Raw genomic sequence first — 26,027 nt, forward strand, 5'->3', positions numbered from 1 at the left:
TATTACAAATTACTTGAAAGCCTTCCCTTGTAGATTACTGTGAAGTACAACATAATCTTATATGATTTGTCAATTGTCATTTTTTGATAATCATTCAACCCTAACATCAATTGCATTTCAGCAATCAAAGCCTAGGGTTTTGTGAACCACATTTGTCCTTTGTAAACAATATGTCTACAAATATTTTCATTTGATATAATTTCTCTTGATAGCAGGATAATTATGATTTTCTTAAATTCAAGGAAATGGGACTAACTTAAAGATATTTGAAAATGGCAAAACATTTCTTCAACAGTCCTTCAAATCCCAAGCATTAGATCTCACATCTCCATTTGTTAGTTAACCTGCTCCTCACCTCAAGCAAACTCTACAAGAAGAGAATCTCCTCAGTGAAGGCAAGTTAAAGACAGGCCCTCAAGATCTATAATGACTTACATATTACCTGTTTAAATCCATACACATAGGAAAGGAAATAATTCCATAGTAATTACTTTTTAGCATTTCCATTAGAAATTGAGGCATGTATTTATTTTTGCACTCAGTTATTTATTCAAATTATATTTCTAAAATCCACACTGTACCAAATAATATTCTTGACATGGGAAAATTTATTAATGAACAAAGCTAGTAACAACTGATGCCCTCATGGAGGTTAGATTCTAATGATTTCTCATATCATGAGAACTAGAAAATATTTACCAACACCCATAGGTGGGATTATGTTTTGATTAACAAAGTAATATGTACATATATAGAAATTTTACACTATAATACTACACAGAATCAAATCAATTCTTGACTCACACCAAGCTATAGTTATTACTCACATTTTGTTTTAATTATTTAATTGCTTCCCCTTGGATTACATAATGTTGGGATCATAATTTTTTTTTCCTTTTGGAAATGATTTTGTTGTTATTATTCTTTTTTGCTAAAAAATTGTGCAATATATTTTAATCATGTTTTTCCCTCCCAAATCCCTACAAGATTCTCACCACCTCCCTATCCACTCAACTTTATGTTCTCTGCTACTACCTCAAAACAAGAAAACCAACAAACCAGAAACACACACACACAAAACACCAATACCAAAACCAAAACAAATAAAAAAAGATCAGTAAGATAGAAAATGTGAAATAAAAGGCAAAATAAAACAAAAAGTACACAACAATACCACTGAGTTTGTTTTGTGGTGACCAAATACTCCTGGGCATGGGAACTGTTCTAAACTGTAGTTGATAGAGCCAGTGAGACTCCAATAAAAAAAAAATGATTTCCCCTTTGCCAGCTGTCATTAACTACAGACAGCTTTTGATTAGAGGGGGGTCCCTATGCCACTTCTTATCAGCTCAGGGACCCATCTGGCTTAAACTTGTGTAGATCTTGTGCATGCTTCCGCAGTCTTTGTGAGTTCACATGTACAACAATCTCATTGCATATGGAAGACTCAGTTTCCTTGGAGTCATCCATCACCTCTGGCTGTTACATTCCTTCTGCCTTCTCTCCCATATAGATCCATGATTATAGAGGAAAGAGTTTGGGGAAGAAATTATATTTCAAAATGAGTGCTCCAAAGTCTTTTTTCTATGAACATCGTCCTTTTGTGGATTTTGGTGTTAATTCCACTATAAGGCAAGAAGTTTCTCTGATGATTGTGTGAATCACTGATTTATGGATATGACAACATGACATAAGGATTAATTTTATTGCTATGCTCCTCTAAAAGATTAATATGAATATATTTTCTCCAGGTCCATGAACTAGCTAATCTTAGGGTCTGGGCACCTTGAGCAATGTGAAGTATGGGTTCTGTCTTACAGAGTGTGCAAAAAAAAAAGTGGTTGGTTACTCCTGTAGCGTTTGTGCCACTACTGTACCAGTATATCTTGCAGGCAGACCACCACTGCATAGTTTATACCTGTATGCCTTTCAGTGCCATCAATGCTAGTCAGAAGGGCAACGCTTCTAGTTAAGCACCAGGTCTATTTCTTTGTGTTTGATGACACAGGTATCTTCAAAAATAGGACCTTGCCATCAGGTTGTTGGAAGCAACTTGGAAATAACCTGTGATTTTGGGTGGTTTTTATTTGGCCCTTTGGCCAAAGCTCCCACATGATACAAATTATTCCAGGGACTGGAAGTTTTACTTTGTGGCATAAAATGTCTAGTTGGAGCACTGTCTCCCCTGCTATTTGGTAACTCCATTTAGATATCTTTTAGGACACATGTGCAACTGCAGTTTATATAAAGATTTTCAAATGGCTGTTAGGTGTTAGCTGTCTTTCTCATGTTTCCTCTTTTACTCCTCTCTCCTATTTCCCTCCTTATTTAATCCCCTATTCTAGTTTTGTCTTTGTGTTACCACACAGCACTATATTCTTTCCCTCTTCCTTGGGGGTGGCCCTGCCACCCCATAGTCCCTTACTTAGTACCTAACCTCTATGTTTATTAAGATTATAGTACATATACGGAAATCTTAAAAGCTAACATTCACATATAAGAGAAAACAAACATTATCACTGGAGGTCTCTATTGCCTCACTCAGGATGATTTTTTTTCCAACTTTAACCATTTACCTATGAATTTCATAATTTCATTTTTCTTTTTTCTTTTTTGAGATAGCTCTTGTAGACCAGGCTGGCCTCGAACTCAGAGAGATCCGCCTGCCTCTGTCTCCCGAGTGCTGGGATTAAAGGTTTGCACCACCACCGCCCAGTTTGTAATTTCATTTTTCTTAACAGCCTAGTAATATTCCAGTTTGTGAATATGCCACATTTTAATTATCCATTTATCAGTTGATGGACACCAAGGCTATTTCCAAATTATCATGAATAAATCATGAATGGATATGGATGAAGATGAGTAACTGTCTTGGTAGCAGGACGCAGTTTGGAGAGGTGTATGTTCCAGAATGGTATAGCTAGATCTTGTGCTACATTGATTCCCAGCTCTCTGAAGAACTGTCACTTAGATTTCCTAACGAGAACCTTTTAGGTCGAACCCCAAGGCTTTTTCAGGTTCACAAAGGAAGCAACAGCCAACTGAAGGCAAGGGAATTGCTCATTCCATGCTTTTCCAATTCAGTACCTTTATTATTCTGCAGTACTAAAAAATTTCCGGTTTATATACACACACAATCAGCAAGTCTCTAGCAACAGCAAGGTTACAAGAATTTCTCAGGGTCTTAAAACAGATAAAAGCTGAACAAAACGACACAGTCAGTTTAATTTATGGCTCAAGGGAGGCGTGGCCAGGAAAGTCCTGGGAAACTCTTAGAAGCAAAAAGATTGATTTATAGATCTTTAAATTCTAGGAAGAGGAAAGAGGGGGATTCGTGTGGTACATTTCTAAATGTGATTAGTTAGACTAGATGTTTGTGACTGACAAATGTAAAAGAAGAGAGCGAATGCGTGGGCACTCACCCACTGGAGCTGTGGCCTTCAACCGCCTCAGGGTAGCCATGGTGACTAGTGTAAACTGCTGAAGATACAAGGAGCCTGTTCTGCATTAGCATTTTCGCCAATGTTAGCTGCCTAAGGGGGACCTCTCAGATCTAAGAATTACATCTATCACCCAAAGCAGTTAGAACAAGGGGGATCTGTGGTTATATAATAAAAATCTGGGGCCTGACAATATCCGACCACTCTGGCCAAATGGCGCATTTGTTCCCACGGCGTCCATGTGAAAAGAATTACCTTTCTCCAGAACTGGTTAAATGATCAATGGCTTTTTCCTGTTATCTCTCAGGGTTAAGACACAGTTAATTTCCTAGACTAAAATCCTGAATCAATAAAGTGAGTTGAGAGCAAATGAAGGGTATTAATAGCCTTTTCAAGTTAGAGCAGGGGCTAACTGAAGTAGGACTTTCCCAGATCAACTGTGGGTGAATTGAGGACTCCCATTCTCCTTAGACGTGACGACTAGGAATGAACAAGCTCGACATGCCATACCCTTCTCCTGCTGCCTATCACTCAAGGTCCCAAATGTGAACTTTTTGGAAGACTCCTCTCCTGTCCAAATGACCTGCCAACCAAAGATCATTGTGGGGAGCAGGCTTCTAAATTTATTTCAGGGAATGGAGCAGAGAATTGACGGAGGGGAGCAAAAGGTTTTTGACTGTGTGACTAACTTTCTTACCAGGGTGCCCCAGTGTGGAAATGATGTCAGCCAATAAACCAGAACATGTGAAAAATTGTGTCCATTAATTGATTAATACACTCTTGGGATGAGTCCCACTGCACAAGGAATTTACAGCAAGAATAGCCACTCTTCCCAGCATCTTGCATCTGGGCTTGCCTCCATTAGAACTCACATTTCTGTTGAGCTGACCTTCTGATTTGTCAGCTGAAATCTCACCGCATAATCCTGCAAACCACAGCAATTTCCACAGCGGCTGTACAAGCTAGACCTCCCACCAGCAATGAATAAGTGTTTCCCTTTCCCTCCAATCTCGACAGCAGGGACTCTCATTTGTTTTATTCATCTTAGCCATTCTGATGGGTGTAAGATGAAATCTCAAAGTAGTTTTTTTTTTTTTAATTCCCCTCATGGCTAAGCATGTTGATCATTTCTCTAAGACGTATAGTCTGTTTCTCAACCATTTGAGTTTCCTCTGTTAGGAACACTGCTCAGATCACTAGCCCCATTTTAAGATTGGATTGTCTTCCTGATGTTCAGCTCTCTCATTCTTTTATATGTTTTAGATGTTATTTATGTACCAGATGTATAATTGGTAATGATATTTCCCACTCAGTAAGCTGTTTCTTTGCCTGAATGATGGTCTCCTTTGTCATAGAGAATCATATTTGTTTTATGATGCCTCGTTTATGAATTGTCCATCTAACTGTCTATAATATCAAAATCTTTTCCTGTGCCAATGAGTTCAAATACGTTACCTACCATCTTTTCTATCAGATTCAGAGCATCTGCTCTTTGGCTAATGTAATTGATCCATTTGGAGCTAAGTGTTGTGTAGAGTGATAGATAAGCATCTATATTCACCCAATTTTACCACAACAATTAACTGAATATCTTGTCTTATTTCCAGTGTGTATTTTGACTTCTTTGTCAAGAATAAGGTGTTCATGTCTAGTTCTTCAGTTTGATTCTATTAATCAGCATTTCTGTTTTAATGTCAAGACAATCCTGTTTGTTATTACTATAGTTCTATAATACAACTTGAAATCTGGGCTGGTAGATAGCTTTTGCAGTTGTTACAATATTTAAGACTGTTTTAGCTTTGACTGGTGAACTGATTGTGAAAACCCAGACCCTACCAGATGTAAATATTAACCACTAGAGACAAAACTATCTCTCGTCCTACGTGATGCTGTAACCACATATGCTGCCAACTGGGCACACTGTTCTACCTACAGGTGTGCCTAGTTAGGAAACTTCCTTTGTAGTTTACAAGATTGCTTATGCTTCTAACAGTAGAGATCAGAAAGGCAATGACTACCACTGGAAAAGTTGGGGGACAAAAGAATGAAAAACAAACTAGTAATTAGTGTAATCAATTTTAAAACTTAGAAAGTAAAAACAGATTATAAAACTGTTCATATAAACCATTAAAACTGTATAAATAAAAATACCCCCGGACTATTCTGGGCCATTTGTTTAAACAACATCAAATGGGTCACCATTTCTTCAAGGCAGTGCCAGAGGCCTCGATCCAGACCAGTAACTCATGGCAATGAAAATTTTGTGGTGGGGCTGACTGGACAAAAGGGTATACTTGTGGCACGTCACAGCTCCCGAAGCCACTAGCATGGGTGAAGAGTTGGCAAAGATGGAGGAACGAGGTGAGTTTTTGTTTGTCCGCTTATTTTTAATTAATTAACTAATTAATTAATTTGGGGGCAGGGCATGCTGCAGGGGTGAGCTCATTGGACAGCCAGCAATTATCTCCAAGGAGGAAGAGAGACCTTGTCCCTAAAAAAAAACGTAAAAGGTACCTTAGTTTTTCCTGTTGCTGTGATAAAATGCCCTGACAAAGTTAAACTAATGGAGAAAGTTTAATTTGTTTCAAAGTACAAGGTTGTAGTCCAGTCTGGTAGGAAAGTGGAAGCAATAGAAACTCCGGGAGCTGGTCACGCTGCGTTCCCAACCAGAAATCGGAGCGTCCTGGTGCGCAGTTCCCTTTACTCATTACAAATTCCAGAATTCCATCCATGGGATGGTGCCACCCACAGCGGGGAGTTTGCACACCTCAACATAATTATGATAACCTCCTACAGATGAGGCATCAAGAGCCTCATCACCCGGATGATTATAGATTATATCAAGGTGAAAATTAGCATTAGACCTCACAGATCTGGCCAGAGAAACAGTACTCAATCTAGACCTCTCACCTCCGTATTTGCATGGGCATAAATGTATGCACACCTCACACACATATGAACCTACACACATAAAGAATGCAATATTTAAAAGTTAGAGGAGGAATATGTAAATGAATATTAAAGCAGAGATAAATAATAAAACTATCAGAGAGCATATACTTATCACTCATTGCAGATATTATAATTACGTTAACAGATGAGAGTTAGATTTGAGTTGATAATATATTATTAGTAGTGCCCATGATTACGATGATAAGCTAAAGATGGATGGGTGGATACACAGATGGGTGGTAGGAAGATATAAGTCAAAAGGAAAATGGAATGATGACTTACTACTACAGATGATTAAATCTGATAAATGATAAAATTAAACTTCTTATATATAAAGACAAAACTAAAGCTACAATATAAGTATACTCTATTAATTCTAGTGACAAGATAAAATGCTAGATGAAACAATAATATAAAGTATTTGAATTACATTTTGATATTATATATAACAAATTTGATTAGTTTAACTATTTTGTAGACTCAGTCTGTCAAATGACTTTGTTTCAAATCTCACGAAAATTAATATGAATATTTAATTCAACTTAATCCAACATTTTAATATAAATTTGTGGCTTTTCTCTTATAAGTGTTGTGTTCAACAATCAATCATGGTGCGAAATGGTAGATCATTGGTCATTTACATGAATTTTTAAAAATTCATCAGTGAAAGATTAATGTTTTAAGGTATAATTTATTTAAAATGAATTAAATTGAGATAAATTTTAATGAGACATTTCTTTTCTTTTATTAATTCCCCCCATAGAAATATATTTACCAGAAATGAAAAAGTTTTGCTAAGGCTTCTGTGCCCTCATTATTTCCTTCATCGCTCAACTGATCCATTACCTGCTGGCAAAGCTCTCACATCAGTCCTTAGGAACGACTGACAGCAGACATTATCAGCAAGACTTCCTGAGCTAATTGACATTCACAGGCTATTTGAAAATTACAGCGAGCCAGGAAAGGCGTTACTTATACAATGGTTTGCTCCCTTGACCTTTATGTTTGTTTACATTCTAAGGGCTTCAGATTTAGGGAGAGAAGCAGTACACTCACAAAACGCTGTTCTCCCAAGTGCAAGCATTTCCTGTTTAGTGCCACTAACCTCCTAATCATTCTTTAAAGTCTCTACCATATGGTGCATAAAGTAAGGCTGTTTTATGTAAAGCTATCACCAAGACATTCCTTACACTGATTCATATCAAATTAGAATGAGGCAAAAAGACGCACAGAAATAAGTGGTCAGCCATAAACTATACTTGAAAACTATACACCTTCACTGTATTTTAAAGTGTATTTCTAGACTTAATGGCCTATTTATTCTATAAACTAACAGAATGGAGACCCAATATCTGCTTGATTTATAAACGTAGTGAATTATGCTAGATACATACTGAATATCTACAGCATTTTCATGAAAGGGATTATTGTTTTAAGAACAATAATGCCAACTTTAGGCTGGCACTGATCTAGACACTCCCTCCTTACCAAGTAGTTCTCATAGTGCCAGAATACACTAATTGAGGCTACTGGAGAAAAAAAAGGCATTTATGGGCTTATTTAGCTGTGACCCCTATACACTACAACAGGAACCTGCCAGGCAGGCCATGTCCACTTGTGCAATAGAGGCAGCACTGTTGTGGGGACAAACACTGTTCTCGGATTGGAGTGGAAGGACAAGAAGCCACAGCTAGTACTCTAAACCAACTAAGACCCCAGGTCAGCAGACCTTAGGAAGAGCTTAATTCAGTGAAGCTAAAGTAAGTGTTAAGTTGCTTTCTAAATACAGGCGCTTATACCCATAGACAATCTTCCCTGAGAGTCTTAATCACAGTTCTCTCTTTCTAGTGAACTGTGGTGAATGCTGACTATGGCTGCACAAGTTTCTAATAAGTGGAAGTTGAGTACTCAGCTCTAAACAAGACATGGACACAATCCCTTCTAAGGCTGAGGGTACCCTGCAGAAGAGGGCAGAAAGAAGTGGGAAGCCAGAAAATAAGAAGAAGGAGGAATGCAAAATGACATTGTTTGAGCAATTCACAGCCAGGGCAACCATAAGCTCTCAACAGCTGGGGATGACTACACTGAATCGGAATAGAAAAGAGAACAATCAGGCATGTATGGAGAAGGAGCTAAGGGATTCCTATCCCTCAAGACTGAACTAATTCCTATTGACAGATACAGGGAGAGAGGCGATCATTGCCTTCTGTGGTGTAACCACCAGGCTCCACTGGATAGTTCTGACCTTTTGGATCTGTTGACAGCATGGTTAAACTAAACAGGACAGAAAATAGAGGACAAGAGTCATAAAGCTGGGAAAGAGACTGGTAGGAAGGAAGAGAGATGAATTGAGATACAAGGAAGACAAGACTTATTGTGGTCAAGAGCAATCAGAATACAGTTTATACATGTAAGAAATTGCCAAAGAATTAACAATTTATTAAAATTTTGGGTATATTCTTGAAGGCAACACCAAGGTTAGGATCTTAAAACATCAATTTCTAAAGTTAGATAAGTGTATAAATAAATGAATTTTAAAGTAGTTACTTGTATTGAATAATATTTTTGGAAACTGGCTACAATTTGTCAATATCAGTGGGGTTAACACAGAACTTTCCTCTGGTTCATAAACCAACATTATCTAGGAACCTTCTGGAGATATAAATTCTCAGTTCCACCTTCACTGTACCAAGGTGAAGGTCCATGTCACCCATAACCTGCTTCCACCAGTTCATTTGCCAGATCTTCAGGCCATTCCAGTGCTCTCTGAAGTTCAAGGATCTCTTTCATCAAAGACCATGTTTGAAAATTCAGCACACCTGGCTAAAGAGATTTATAGGTCATATCTGTACAAATAAGGACCATGAAAAGAGAACCTAGAGAAAGAAACAAATGTGGGCCACTTTATATCATAAATAATCTCTGCAATATTAAAATGGCAGCATTAATAAAAATGAATAAAAATGTAATACCACTGGATTTGAATGAGTCATCCTCCCTTTCCATTTTAATATCACTGAAATATCATCAAAATAATGTAATAAAATATTAGTTACTCAAGAATTAAAATGAAGCATTTCTTACTATTGAAGAGGAAAAGCCCCCCACCTCTTATTTATAATATACAACTGCGTTCACAAAACTAACATCATTTAAGATTTTGAACTAATCATTAGACTGAACAGAATAGACAGGAAAAACATCAAGAGTCTATGCATATATGTGTATGTGTAATTAGTATTAAAATAAGCAATACCACTTATTTATTGACCCACAGATACGCTACACTAAAGAGCAACAATAGTTCTGCATATTGATAGTCAGTTGGGAAAAGATATAGGTTAAATAGGACTTGATGAATCTGTAGAAAAGGCCAATCAGTGAAGCCAGAATTTCACCTTTTCCTGAAAACATCATGCCCTTCTTGTCCCAAGGCTCCAAAAACTGCCAATATTCTTGTCTCTGTGTCGCTGATAAAAGGCAAATAATCCCTAAGGTTTGCCTTCTACCTCACCTAAAGAGAATCATTTGACTTTTCTGATAGGACAGATGTTAGAGTCCATGGTTTCTAAGAACCTTGTCCGTTTGGTTATCTTGTTGAACTGGAATACTCAACTTGCAAAAGGTTTGAGGATGAGGAAAAAAAAGCTTGATGAGACTGTGAGTCTTTTGAGCATGGAGTCGACCTATTTATCATCCATCACTCCAGTTTTCCGTGGAAGCCAAATATAAATTGTAATAGCTTAATCCCTTCCCTGATCTTATGGATTAACTACATCAAGAACCTTAAAATCAGGACTATGGAGACAGCTCAGTCAATAAGATGCTTCCCTGGCAAGCATAAGGATCTGAGTTTGATAACAGTACAGGTGTGAAAAGGTGGGCATGGTGGTCCATGTCTCTAGTCTTCGTGTTAGAGAAGTAGGAACAGGGCACTTCTGACCAGCCAGTGTAGTAAACTGATGATCACGTTCAGTAACAGACCCTCTCTAAAGTATAAGGCACTGATCAACTGAGGAGTTTTCTAGGGCTCTGAGGTCCTGATGTATGGAGAAGGTATACAACTCTTTCTCCAAAACCAGGAATATGCTTGATAGAGCCTATCACGGCCTGGGACCAGGGCCGTGGGGAGCGGTGGCTTCAGAATCTGAGAAGCCAGCTCTTCACCCAAAGGCTACTGTATGCTTAATCTGTAAAGTTCTTGAGATACCCTGTAATCCTCTTGTGAAACATTTCTTAATTAGCCTCCTGTTGTCTCTCCAGGACATAGCATATAAGGTGCTATACTTCTTAATAAGTGTACTTGGCATAAGGTGTAGCTTGTGCCAAACCTTCCAGTGTGAATTTTACCTTCTCATCTTCTATCCTCCACCTTCTCATCTGCGGGTCCCCTCTCTCCCTGAAGAATGAGCTGCTGGTTCAATCAGGGATCCCTGCCTTACTCTAAGTTGGGATTAGAAAGAACATCTTCACTGCACGAGGGAGGCTATTAGCCTTTCTACAACAGAAATCATGGGCTGTTAATCATGCTTTGGATTCAGTGAGAACCTTACATCCTTTGCTCCCTTTAAGGTCTAAAGCTATATCTTGGACACTTGTAGTCTCCATCCAGCTCAGTTTCAATTACTCATATATGTTGTGAAAACTACTTTAAGTGTTTAAGAAGAAAAAAGAAAGAATATTACATTTTGCTTGTAAAATAGTTTTCTATCCATTAAGGTCAATGATTTTTTTTCAAAAACCATAAATAATAAATAACATTTCTGAAATTAATTAAAAGAATTATATGATCTTGGAATACTGTTAACTTTTCTTAAAGAAGAAATCATGAAGGATTGAAAAGATGGCTCAGGTATTAAGAGCTCTTGTTGCCTTCCAAAGGACCCAGGTTCAATTCCCAGCACCCACATGATGATTTACAAGCCTTGATAGCATCAGTTCCTAGTTATTTGATGCCCTCTTTTGACTCCTGCTGCAACCAGGCATACAAATAGTACATATTCATACATGCAGACAAAATATTTATACATATAAAGTAAAAATAAAATAAAGCAAAAATCATGAAGTAAAGCATAGTTTTATTTGATTAAACTTCTGAAATTAGAAAAAAACAGAAAACTGCAAGCAAATTATTGTTAGGTAACAATAATTATCATTTATAAAAAATTATATAAATTTAAATTTTATTATGGTAAATTAAAGTTTTTCCAAGAAAGTTGGTGGTAGAATATAGACTTATGTAGGTACTGGCTACTATCTATTAAGCAGTAAGCAAATAGGAACACTCAATCTCACTGAACTATTTGAAACTTAAATACAAACCTAAATGTTATTTATTTGCAAGTCTGTAAATTATGTGTTGTGAATATGAAAACGGATGTCATACATGGCTATAGGTATCCACATGTACTGATTGTGATAACATAAATTAAAACAAACTTCAAGAGAGAAATTTGGAATATCCATCAAACATTTTTAATTTTGATTAAATTCTAAGAATTTTTAAATTTCCTTTTTGAGTTCTTCCTTTTAATGATTATTGTCCAGTAGTGTGTTATGTGTCCAGTAGTGTGTTTCCATAAGTTTGTGTATTTCCTATAGTTTGTGTTATTAATACCTGCCTATATTCCACTTGCTAAGATACAATGCTGATTATCCTTTCAATATTTCTGTATTTGTTGAGACTTGCTTCATGTTCTAATATATGGTCAATTTTGGAGAAAGTCCCACGGTCTGCTGAAAATAATATTTATATTTGAGTGTGTGGTGGGACGTTCTGCAGGTATCTATTAGGTCTATCTGATTTATGATATGATTTTAACTCCAGATTTTCTCTGTTTAGATTTGTTTTTCCTAGGTTCTTTTGGTGAGAATGGAATACTAAAATCACCCACTATCACTGTGTGGGATGAATCTGTGTTTTAAATCTAGCAATTTTTATTTTATAAAAGTGAGTGCCCTTGTTTCATACACATATGTTTAGAATTATAATATCCTCTTGGTGTTTTTTTTTTCATGTAGGAAATAAGAAGTAGAAACCCTTATGTCTTCTGACTAGTTTTGATTTTACATCTACTTTGTCAGATATTAGGACAAGTATAAATGCTTCTTAGTTCCGTTTGATTTGCTTGGAATACGTTTTCTCTTTTCACCCTAAGGTAGTATCTGAAGTTGACAAGTGAGGTGGGCTTACTGGAATATTTTTTCCACTCCAATCTGTCTTCATCATGTGTTTGTGGTGAAGATGCTGCAAATAAGCTACCTGTTTCCAGTTGTATTAATGTACACAGCATGTAGTTGTATATAGCACACAGTACTTGGTAATGATAATAAATAACTTCCTGAGTTTCTCAATGACCTACGGTATATTTTCATTCATTATTTTAGAGTTCTTTTCTTTTATGTATAAACATTCTTACTATAGAATAGTATGTGATATCATACATCACTCAGCTTCAGATATTTTATGTTTACCAAGTGTCTCAAAGGCAGCAAGAGACCACATGTGGTGGCTGACTAAGACCTTCTGGATCTTTGTAAGAATGAATTGCAATGTCCTTACAGTGATTGACTTGCTTGAGTTTGCATCTCTCTCAGATTGTGCTCCTGATACTAATGCAAGTGTGCATGTCGGTAATTTTGCATGCTTTGCATTTAAGTTTTAATTTATTTTTGCTTTATTGACTTTTCTATGATAAATTGAGATTATCTTAAAAATTTGGAGAAGAGCAATGTTTAAACATCTATGGTCAGAAACAATATATTTCAAGGAATAGAAGCACATTTTCTAACTTTATGGTTTATTCATTTAACATTCTTTTTTTTCTTTTAGCACAAATGGACTTTACCATTAACAATATAGTTCTTGACTCAGCAATTCTATACTCTAAGTACAGCCAGCTTGTTCTAATATATAATTAAATCTGCATGGGAGAATATTCAGATATTTAAATTTTTAAGTTTTACTTGTGGTCCATATTATTCAAGAACATGACTATTTCATGTATTTATTTAAAAAAAAACAGAGAGGGATGTTGGGAAGATGGTCCAGATGCTAAAGCCAGATCTGTAAGTGGGAGGACCTGAGTCAGGGTCCAAGTACCGCAGGAATACGGTATGGTGGTACATGTCTGGGCTTGGGGGCAGAGACAAGAAAATACCTGGAGCCCACTATTCAGTGGGGCCAAGTTGATAAACCTGATTCAATCACAGTCATGTCTTGAAAAAATTCGGTTTTAAACTTTCTGGATTCCACATATATGTGCATAGATGCCCACACTAAAACAAGAACATACATGAAACACACACACACACACACACACCAACAAAATAAAGGAATGAGCTACAAGAACCATGGGTCCTAAGACTATCTGCTTTTATACATTTTTGCTTTTTTTATTAAACAGCACTGTGCTTATGATCTGATTCCAGACTCACTGCATGGCAGTCACCAAGGCACCAAAGTTTTTTGTTTTGTTTTGTTTTTTAATTGAGACTTAGTCAGTTTGGTAATCTGGCTACCCACAAGTATTACTCTATGCTATCTTGAAGACAAGTATGGGGTGGTCATTTGATTTGCTTCACTAATAAGATTTGAGCCAAACCACCCCATGGGTACTTCTGGTGTCAGGCAAGAGACGCCAGAACATGTGTGCCAGTTCTTGATGCCTGACCTCTAAAAAGAAAGCAAGTGTCAAATCCTCAACCAGGCTATGTCTCAAGCTGGTTCTAAGGAACAGAGCCCCACTGCTGATCCACAGTGGCCATGAAATATGTGAAACATACACTTTGGTCAGTTAGCTACTTAAAATATGAGGGAAGTATCTATGCAAAGACTAAGATTTTTAACCTGGTGTAAACAAAGCCGTACAGAGTAAGAAGCTGGATCAAGTCTTCTGTTCTGCTTCCATGACCAAAGACATGGACCCAGTTATCATTTTTAATTCCACAAGCAAAGTGTGTTTCTCAGTAATCTGGTAATTTTCTCCCACTCAGAAGCCACCATGATGGGAGCCCCAGTAGACTTGTAAAAAAGAATCATGCCTGCCTCCTTCTCTTGCACAGACCTTTCCTGAGAAATGGGAATAAGTCCAATGCTTCCCCCAGGTAAAATTTTCCTTCTGAAAATATGAAACACTCCCAGTAGCTTCCTGTGCAGCTCGCACATTTCTGAGGGCAGCAAGTTGGCAGAGTTCCTGTTTCTGGTACGATTGCATATGTCTTTCTAATTCCTTAAAAGTCATCCATTTTGCTTTCATAATCCCCAGGAACATAAATAGTTGCTAAACAAACTTGAAGCAGTATTCAGGGAGGCTAAGGGTCCTTTAGACAGAATCTATTTAATGTTTATGTGTAGCTAATAAGCACATATGCATTTACTTTTACAATAGGTCTTTAAATCAGGTCAGTCAAGTACTACGAAAAATGACTGTAGCAACTCTGAAAATATTATTTGGTAATAAATAAATAAGGGAAATTAATTGAAAGATGACATAAATCAATGAAATTATATTTATCCATTAAGGACATAATTTGTTTGATTTTGTAAAACAAAGATATTTTCCATTACAAGTTACCTTGGAAATAAAGAGCTTCCCAACATTTAATAATTTCTCTCACCTAGAAGCACAGAAACTGAAATAGATAGTAGAAATTTCACTGCCTTTTAGATAATGTACCTCTCTCTAATTTTCATTTAAAACAAACAGGTGTGTAACCTCTACAAACCAGAAACAAAGAACAAGCTTTAGGAAGGTTAGATTTGCCTGAAGATATATCTGACCAAGCAAGCAGTTCCCCCATTGAGTGACTAGTCAGTTGTACTGGCTGCGTAACATAGTCTCTAGTTGGCCAACTTCCAAACTGAAGAATAAGATTTCCTTTTTGTAACTGAAATTTCAACAGAGCTCAGTTGTCCTACACTGGCTTTAATGTTGGGAAATTAATAAAATTTATTGTGTAATTTAATAAGATATTTTTAATTCTTTTTTTCATTTATTTTACATACAGACCACATTTTCCCCTTCCTCCTCTCCTTCCCTTATGTCCATCACCTCCATTCTACCCCTCCCCTATCCACTCCCCCTTATCTCCATTTAGAAAGGGTAAGGCCTCCCATGGGAGTCAACACAGCAGGGCACATCAAGTTGAGGCAGGACCAACCTTCTTCCCCTGCATCAAGGTTGGGCAAGACAACTCATTTTTGGGAGTGGGTTCACAAAAACCAGCTCAAGTGCCAAGGATAGGTCCTGACCCCACTGCTAGGAGCCCCAGACACAGACCAAGCTAGATACCTGTCACACACACGCAGAGAGCCTAGGTGAGTCCCATGCAGGCTCCCTAGCTGTCCGTCCAGAGTCAGGTTAGCTGTCTCTGTGGGTTTCCCTGTTCTCCTTTACCCCCGGCTCGTATTCAAACTGTTCAGTTTTTAAATTATGATACAAGGTGTTATACAATTACATTACATGTAAATTAATTCTAAGTATAAATTTTGTTTTGTCTAATACTAGCATTATCACACAAAAGTGCTGCAAATCTAAAAATTCTAAAACAGAGGGTAAATAAAATAGGAACGCAGGAAAAAGAAAAAAGTTCAGAAAAGAGCATCCCTGGATAGTGACCATTTCTGTCAGTGTTCCACACAAGGTCAAATAAATAATACCAAGAATTTATAATTTTACTATTCAACTTAGAACATTTTACTTAGAAAGTGTCAAATATTTTGAGACTTGTTTTGGGGTACAGATTATGGATGACTGACATGTCTCCACACGTATCACCTGACGCCATTCCATATAAACAGTGAAAAATTTACTATCTAGGATAAACTTGCACCGCTGGCCAAGGGTACACACCTAATACTCTTCTTATTGACTGCCATCTTTTTAATATCTATATCTATGTGCAAGTCTATCCTAAAATGATAAAAATCATAACTAATTCAAGTTTCCATTCTCTGAGGGTATCCATGAGGACCATCTGCTAGTAGCTTCATAACCTAGGTCATTATAAAGCTCCACAGTAAAAGAAACATATAGTCTGAGCTACACAAGGTACTTGCTATTAAAGTAATCTAAAGATTTACCTGATTTTTATTAGTGCAAGGCTCATTGATCTTTGAATTTTAAATAAGGTCGTTTTTGTTACTATTTAGAGAAGACGTCTGACATTCAAAAGTCAGACATCAGAAAGATAATTGAAATGAATTCATTAGCAGTTCATACACACTTTATATGTTTGACAAAGAGATATAGTCTACTTTACATCATGTAACATAAAAAAATGTTATCTCTATTTTTCACTAGACATGCAAATTCCCTGTTCTTCCTTCCGTGTTCCTTGAGGTGGGAGGCCTGGGGAATAAGTTCAATGCCTTAGATATGTTAGGCCTTTTAACTACTTATTGGTAGTCCTAGTTTACCCAACACCATCCCAACTGCTCAACATACACTAGCAAAAAGAAAAGAAAAACAGGCACCTGTTACAGCGTGTAAGTAAATCTCCTGGGCTGTCAAGAAACAAAAACTTCTCTGGAAAGAAAAGAAAATGGAGCAGTAAGATAAGGGACGGGACACTGAGTGGAGGAGAGGGCGAGCTGTGGGTGGCCCATGAAAATGCAGAAATGGCAGCCTGAAGAGGCTCACAGAAGAGGTGGAACTGGAGTGGACACTTGAAGGCGGTGATGCACATGGCCTCAACTTGAAAGGAACAGTTTTCAGAGAGAATAAAAATCAGCTTTGAGAAACACAAGAAGAAATGGTAACATGTTCCAGAAAAAGTGAAGGCCAGGATATCTACAAACAGAGGTAAGGATGGATGGTATGTAGATTAGAATTAATTTGAAATTTTGAAAATAAAACTTTAATTTAATACAAGCATAACAAAAATGATAAGGAATGCGAACATTAGAAGACCAAGCAAAACATATTCATCTGTGGACTACCAACTGTCTAGTCTTAGCTTTGATTTGTTAAACCCAGTAGAAATAATTAGCAGGAATATGTATCATTGCCTTTAAATAAGAAAATTTAATAGGATATTCAGAAAACAGATTATAAATTTTCTTAATTTCAGCTTCCTTCTACTTCTACTTGCAAAGTGAAAATAGACAGAAACTTCTAGAACACCAAGAACTTCCTATCAATTCAGTAAGGAAAAAAGTATTAATATGCAAGTGATGTGCTGGATTCTTTGGGATCTAAAGATGCTAGAGTAGTTCATGATCTGGAAGCATATACAGGCATCTAAAGAGAACCATGCTATCAACTATCCTTAGAGGTAATGATAGCAGATTGTTTTTATACATATGAAATACTACTAGCTTCATGTTCAAAGGCACCAACAAGAAGTCATATTGTTATACTCTATTAGTAAGAGTAGTGCTTATGACATTATTAACACAGCCCTTTCACATACATTGTTGCTCTGTGAACACTCCACTTTTGAGAGGTGATGGTGGCACATGCCTTTAATCCCAGCACTCAGGAGGCAGAGGCAGATGGATCTCTGTGAGCTCAAGGCCAGCCTGGTCTACAGAGTGAGTTCCAGGTCTGACTCCATACACAGCTACTGAGAAACCCTGTTTTGAAAAACAATAAAAGACAAACAAACAAACAAACACTCCACTTTTATTTTGTTACATGATTAGATTTAAAGCAACCAAATAGTCTTAATGATTATTGAAGGAATGGTATGATAAAATCTAATTACAATGCTGAAATATATAACTTATTCTTTGCTGTCTATATGGCTATAAAAGCAAGCTCAGCTACTAGATTATACCACCCCAAACAATCAGTACTTTTAATTTTTGTTCAATATTACAGAGAGGATTAGAATAGGATCCCATCCAATTTCTAAGGACCTTGCTGAAACATGTCTATGACTAAGGGGATTAATTAGAAAGGACTGAATATAATTTATCGACCTATCACTAACTCCCTACATGAATCTGCACATATATGTGAACTATGATTGATACAAAGTATAGCTTTGGCTATTGGGATTCTGTCCCCACCCTAGAAGTCCATCAATTCTTAAGAAATAGTGTGTAATAACACAGGGCGAGCTAATAAATTAGTCTTGAAATGTTACTACACTGCTTTGCCTTTGAGTCATTTGTTATGAATCAATTACAGTCGGAACGTCAATTAATAATCAAAATCTAGGGACTCATGCCCCAATCCCTAACCCAGAACCAATCTCCAATTGATAGCCACTTGCAAATGCAAATTTCGTTTCGCCTCCGCGGAAACCTCACCGCGGAAGCTGACTACTGCTAGCATGGACTGCAAGCCCAGGAAGAGGCCGACAGGAAATGAGCTCCAGGGCAGCTCTGGAGCTTTTCTGTCTCATGATGTTGTGTCAGGCCTCTTCCTTTAAAATTTTTTTTAATTTATTCTTACATTTTTCTTTTTACCAAACAGGTCCCCGGTGTATATGTCATGTCTCCTTGTTTAGTGGTTTTATAGGATTCCTGAGTGTGCAAATGAGTGGAGCCCCTTGTTTCTTGAACTTTTCTTGGGTTCTTTTCCTTCTGTTTGCTTGTTTTGCCCCATTATTATGAACTACTTTTTTCTTTTATCTTATTATATTTTATTTTATTAATATACTATAGAAATTTGTTTTATTTTGATGAGACAGAAATGGTATGGATCTGGATAGGAGGGGTAGACAGCTAGCAGGAACAAAGGTAGGGGAAACCTTAATCAGGATATATTATGTGAGAAAAAAATCTATTTTCAATAAAAGAAAAAAATATAAAAACAGTCTGTTTTAAAATATTACTTTCATTACATCAATTATGAAAGATGATCTCATATTTAAGAACAGTTGCTCTGGCTGTTGATGCATTGCCACTTAGTTTAGGGGCACAAAATAACATTATTTACATACTTGAACGGAAAACATGGTACTTTTTCAGAGCCCACAACTTCCCTCTTCTCTGTTCCTGTAGATTTTTATCTATCTGGATGCCCAGCACTAAAGATTCTTCTTTGCATAAATCTTTATCTCCATGTGGTCCAAAACTTGGGGGAGGGCCATAGGGGAGAGTGGGCATTTGCTGTTGTTTGTTTTATCGTAGCAGCTGGAGCTCAGGCATGGCAAGAAGTCCTGGTATGAGCACAACCCTGCTGTGAAGTTAGTAACACAGTAGCTCTGTCTTAGGAAATTTACCTCCTCACACAGAAAGTGGGTCTCTGGGAAGGTGCAAAGATGGAGTATGCGCAGACAGAGCCCAGGGAGCTGAGTTTAGGCTCTTCCACAAGTCCTCAACAGCTTTGGCGACATGGCGACATTCACAGGCTTGACCACACTCATGGTGTCATAGTTAATACCCAGGAAGAACGTGGGCGGTTTAGCTGAATCTGAAACTCAGCTCGAGCCTTCTCAGCTCGAGCCTTCACGTCACTCCTCTTCCCCTCTCCCTCTGCCAGCCAACTGGCAGAAGAGACCCATACTATCAAGAACCAAAGCTTTGGGGTTAAAACAGATGCTCGGGAAAAAGTAAGGTGGATGATTATTGACTGGGGAAAAAGACCACAGCAGCGTACCACGCAGAATAACACTGATCTGTGGCCTCAAGTATGACAGACAGAGAAATAACACAGAGAGAGAGACAGAGAGACAGAGAGACAGAGAGACAGAGAGAGAGACAGAGAGAGAGAGACAGAGAGAGAGACAGAGACAGAGAGACAGAGACAGAGACAGAGACAGAGACAGAGAGGAGCTGGGAGCTGGAAATAGACCAGAAGATGACTCCCTGATACAGTCTGGAACTAGAAATAACTGTATTTCTAGTTCTAAACACCATCGAAGCAAACAACAAAAGCATGAACACCCTACCTTTGTTTAGCCTTCTTTTTTTTTTTTTTATTTTAACTTTCACATATATTCCACTTTTCATATCATGGTCAAGACTAAGGACACTTCGTCATCTTCCAGTGACTCATAAACTAGACCTCTGAATTCCTTTCCTCCCTCAGCATCCCTTTCTCATTGTTTTGCCATTCTTTCCCACATGACATTTCTACAGCCTTTAAGTATGTCTCCCCATTAAATGAATCCCCTACAAAAATGATAATGCAGGAAGTGAAAAATTATCACTTATCTTTTTGCTATGACTATACGGTGCAGAGTAAAATTTGCACTTCTAAGAAATCTAAGATTCCTTCTTCAGAACTGAACCTTCTTCAGAATTGAATTGATCTAATGAACGCCATCTTCCACTTCATACTTAAATATAAACCAATCTTAAACCACGCCCCTCTCCTTATACAAACCCTGCTATTAATGTAGAACTGTGTATTATACACAACATGTCATAATCCAGCCCAGTTTAACTATAAGCTACCAGCAAACAACAATACAGTATTCATTTCTATCTCTTTAGCCTGGAATATTATATATAATAGGCACTCCATAAATGACTACTTGGTGAATACATAGCTGTCCCACGTCAATATGATGTATATATTTCATTCTCAAAATATAGTCAACACTTTCCTCTGAGACAGAAGTAGCAAAAAAATAACATTATGATTTATGTATTTAGGTACAGAACTCCATAAGAATTTTATTTTTCTAATTCGACCATTATGTGGTGAATTCTATAAGAGAGCTGCTAAAGACATGACTCATTTCTTTACTACAGAATGAAAGAAAATGCATGTTAAAGATTGAAATGGTTTAAAAATATGTTTACTGATTTATTATGACCACTGTAATACTATGTACATGCAAGTTTTATGCCTTTAAAAGTTTTTATTAGCAACGCATTTCAGAGTTTCTGAATTAAACTCCACTTTTTCTCACCAAGAATTCACATAGTGGCATTGAATTCATAACATGATCAAAGATTTGGCGGCTATAATTCATGAATACCTGCATTTCACTGAATGCAAACATTACTCATATGGTCAAAACCACATTCGCTGAATTCGTTCCACTGTGATGATCTGTGATTTGCAGGAAAAGGTGGAGAGGAGAGGCAACTTCACCTCTACAGCTGCACAGCGAGCTGTCTGGGAAGAGGGGCCGACGAGCACCTTTCCTGATATCATGGCATGTCGAGCCACAGCTCTTCTTTTCCAGGCTCGGCTGTATTTTACAGAGTAACTATAAAGCCAGCACTCACCCCCTTAGTTAGATTTATGAAAAGAAATTACACTACATACTGAATACGATAAGTCTTGAAGTCCAGCTGGAATTTATGGCAACCTCGGGCTACACAGGGAATAGCTCCCAGGCATCATAATTTCTCTCTGATAGGCACGTGCATTTAGTTCTCAGAATTTTTATTTACTATAGAGATATAAAAGTTATTATGCCTATGATTAATTTAAGGGTTTTTTCCCACGGTGAATCCAAAGAAGATGTCAACTTAAATTTTATTGTCTTATAAATATATAAAAATCACACTTATAAGCAGTAAACCAAATATAAGAAGAACAGACTCATGATACTCTCCTGTAGACTAGGACAGCAAAATATACATTAAATGCCAGAAAAAAAAAAAAATAAGAGAGGTTAGAGACACAGCTCTGAGCCAGAAGTTACATGGTTCTGCTTTCGCAGAAATTGCAAAGGGAAAAAAAGAGAGACTTTCATTAAATAAACAAACAAACAAGATGAAGTCACTGAGAAGTCAAGAAACAATAGTCTAGATTCTGAAAGATGCGGGGGAAGGGGGGGCGGGCAAAAGAACCTCCTGAAATATAATCAACAGTCAGGGGATGATTTTCTGAAGAAATGAGATTTGTGTTGATATCTGAAAGACACACGGGAATGAGAGAGCTTTTAAAAAATTCAATGCAAAAATGTCTGCTAAAGAAAACTCAAATTCTAACATTTTGTATTAGTATGTTTTTCAGCGTTTTGTTAATTATAGACACGATTATATGGGAAACAAATTCCATTATTCTTACTTATGAAAACTACATAATTTAAAAAACAGGGAATTTTAAGCTACAAAAGCCCACTCAAGATAAGGTCAAAATAGAGCAGAACCCCCTGACTAAGCATGGGAAAACAGGGCTAAGATGCAGTAAGCAATGGCCAGGGCCAAGATCCCTGCTTAGTATGTAAACAGTTTTGTGCTATCATACAGTGGTTGGGAACTACTAAAGCTGAGACCCAGAATGAGGGCTGTTTGAAGGTCGCTCTGCTTCAGTGAGCAAATGCTGTGCAAGAATAATGCAGTTCCACGCATCCAGGGGAGGACAGTGAGTCCCTACAGGAGAGCAAAGAGATGGAGAGTCGTGGGGACAAAAAACCTTAAAGTGAGTAATATGTAAGTAATGAGCTGGAGTCAAGAGAAAAGGCACAGAGAGACATCTAAAGAGCCATGAGTTTCTGACTTGCCCATCAGATTTATGATGGAGAAAGTCACCAACAGTGTTATCAAACCAGGGATAAGTGACAACATGAGGTCATACTTGGCTGTGCTGAGTTGTAGATACTTTTGAGAAACTTCGCAGGAAAGCTAAGATATCTAATATGAAAGGAAATTGAGAATTGGCTTACATAACCTGGATTTAAAGGAAACGTGTGAACTGAAAGTGTAATGCTAGGAATTAATTACATAGAGGGAATCAAGAAACCGAGCCCTGGAGAAATCATCCAAGAATTTAGGATAAAGTGCAGGTGTCCAAACTTACCAAAACAAAAGGTATATTGAAATTCTTTTCATCCCCGTTTCTATCCTGAAATGAAATTATTTATATGCGTAATGAGATAATATTCACATTATCTCATTATGCTTCACAATGTGGAAAATTATTCACCTACAGTCTTCTCCCAAACGACCAAGAAAATGATTAGATGTTGCATAAACTCAATAAAAGATAACTGGGTAGAATGTATACTGCCTATGCCTAATTAACCCAAAATTTAATAATAGCTATACACATAATAATGGATCACATCAATTTTGCTTCAAGTTTTTAATGCCGGAAACTTTAATTGATTCTTTTTCACAGTACTCAGTCCACCCACATATTCAACAGCAGAAGGGAAAAACTTCTTCATATTTATCAAGCAAATTCTTATGTATGAAGAACCAAAGTGCCTTAATTTTTAACAGCAACCTACTGCTATAAGTTATTGATTAAAATAAATTTAAATTTCATTTAATATAAATTAATATTTAAGAGAAAACTAAATATATTCATGTAATGTAATAAGTGTAAACATTTAGCTATTAGTTCTTTAAAAAATTCTTACAGTGTTTTGATCCTATTTGCCCCCTTCCCCAACTCTTCCCAGATCTAACCACCCTTCCCTATTCACCCTTCAACTCGTGTCTTCTTTAGGTTTTTAAATCCATTAAGTCCAATTATGCCCACTTGGCTGTGTGGCCTTCCAGTGGGCGAATGTGGTCAAGTCACCAAAGACTGCACTTTCACAGAGCAGTGGCAGCCTGGCCCAGCAGCTATCCATCGCCAGGTTCTTTCCAGTTAAGGAAAGGAGGACTTCCTGCCATCTCCCCACTGCCCCATTTAGGACCTGAGACTAGGATTTGCATGGATTTTGTCACACCCACATAGATTTCATATGTGTTAGTGCTATGCCAGAAAATAGTTCCCAGATAGTCCTCTACCCTCCCTGCATCTTACAACTGTTGTGCTCCCTCTTCTGCATTTAGATGTGGGGAGTTGAACGTGGGTCCTGTGTATAAACAAGAAGTTCTCTTATACACTGAGCCATTTCTCCATCTCCATAAACCATATATTTTCAAAGTCAAAACCACTTTTTGGAAACATCCTACCAAGATTCACTAAATATATACCTTATAGTGAGTCATAATGAAAGAAAATTAGTATCTCTCCTAGTCAACGAATGAACTACTTGGATAGGTGGAACATTAAAGTGGGTTTTAACATGGGAAAGTAAAACAATTCAACAGTATAACCATTCAAAGAAATTTTACTTGTATCAATATATATATTTGATAGGGGAAAATTCACATTTTCTTACATATACAAGATCTCCATTGTTTCTCATATGAAATATGAACTAAATTTAACCAGTTTTAGAAGAAAGCTAAATACTTGGCTTGTGTTACCCACGCTTTCCTCAACACTTACAGAAACCATTGGTGTTTCTATTCACTACCTCAATTTTGAGAGATCACATCTCATCACTATTTCTAATTGTATACTCCTCATCAATGAAGAAAGGGAGTGGAGAAAATCTACACATAGGCATTGCTTAGCCTCAAGCTGCTAATAAAGGGTGTCACTTAGGCTGGAGCTTGGGGTTCTGACTCTAATCCCAAAGTATGTTTGGCTATATCTGGATATAAACTTGAGAGTGGCTTCAGCTAGTTCTTATCCACCGACATTTCTCACTACACAGAAATTAAAGACCCAGGATGGAATAGGGAAAGCAATTGGGGAAAGGAGAGCTAAGTTCTTGTCAGAGATTACAGAGCTGGCAAGTGGTAGTGATGGGAGTCTCCACACACCTTAGAGGTTGCTCTGAACACGCATTTAATTCCTTGCCATTTGGTGAAGCATATTAAAATAGACTATTTTAAACAGTCAGGTAAATTCAGACTTTTAACTGAAGAACTGGCATAATTAAAATAATTCTATAAGTCTTTATAGATGTATTAACTATTTTCAATACTGTAGCTCTGTAATAGAGTTTGAAGTCAGGGATAGTAATGCCTCCAGACGTTCCTTTATTGTATAAGATTGTTTTGGCTATCCTGGGTTTTTTGTTTTTCCATATAAAGTGGATTATTGTCTTCTCCAGATCTGTGAAGAATTTTGATGGGGATTGCATTGAATCTATAGATTGCTTTTGGTAGAATTGCCATTTTTACTATGTTGATCCTCCCAATCCAAGAGCAAGGGAGATCCTTCCATTTTCTGGTGTCCTCTTCTATTCTTTCTTCAAAGACTTAAAATTCTTGTCAAATAGATCTTTCACTTCCTTGGACAGGGTTACCCCAAGATATTTTATGCTCTTTGTGGCTATTGTGAAAGGTGATGCTTCTCTGATTTCCCTCTCTGTTTCTTTATCCTTAGTGTATAGGAAGGCAATTGATTTTTTTGAAGTTGATCTTGTATCCTGCCACATTACTAAAGGTATTTATCAGCTGTAGGAGTTCTTTGGTAGAGTTTTTGGGGTCGCTTATGTATACTGTCATATCATCTGCAAATAACGAAAGCTTAACTTCTTCTTTCCAATACGAATCCCCTTGATCCCCTTATGTTGTCTTATTGCTATTTCTAGAACTTCAAGCACTATATTGAAGAGGTATGGAGAAAGTGGACATCCTTGTCTTGTTCCTGATTTTAGTGGGATGGCTTTGAGTTTTTCTCCATTTAATTTAACGTTAGCTGTTGGCTTGCTGTAAATGGCTTTTATTATATTTAGGTATGACCCTTGTATCCCTAGTCTCTCCAATACCTTTATCATAAAGTGGTGTTGAATTTTGTCGAATGCTTTTTCAGCACCTAATGAAATATGTTTTTTTTCTTTCAGTTTATTTATATGGTGGATTACATTGATAGATTTGCGTATGTTGAACCAGCCCTGCATCTCTGGGATGAAGCCTACTTGATCATAATGGATAATTTTTCTAATGTGTTCTTGAATTCGGTTTACCAGTATTTTATTGAGAAT

General features: G+C 37.1%; 1 protein-coding gene across 1 annotated transcript in view; it reads right to left on the minus strand.

Moving 5' to 3' along the window:
- The window catches only part of Spag16 (sperm associated antigen 16), an 896,526-nt gene that overhangs the window by 742,223 nt on the left and 128,276 nt on the right, over nucleotides 1-26,027 (minus strand). The window lies entirely within an intron of this gene.

Source organism: Alexandromys fortis, unplaced genomic scaffold (genome assembly GCF_014885135.2).
Source record: "Alexandromys fortis isolate MF-2015 unplaced genomic scaffold, M_Fortis_MF-2015_v1.1 scaffold_40, whole genome shotgun sequence".
Lineage (NCBI taxonomy): Eukaryota > Metazoa > Chordata > Mammalia > Rodentia > Cricetidae > Alexandromys > Alexandromys fortis.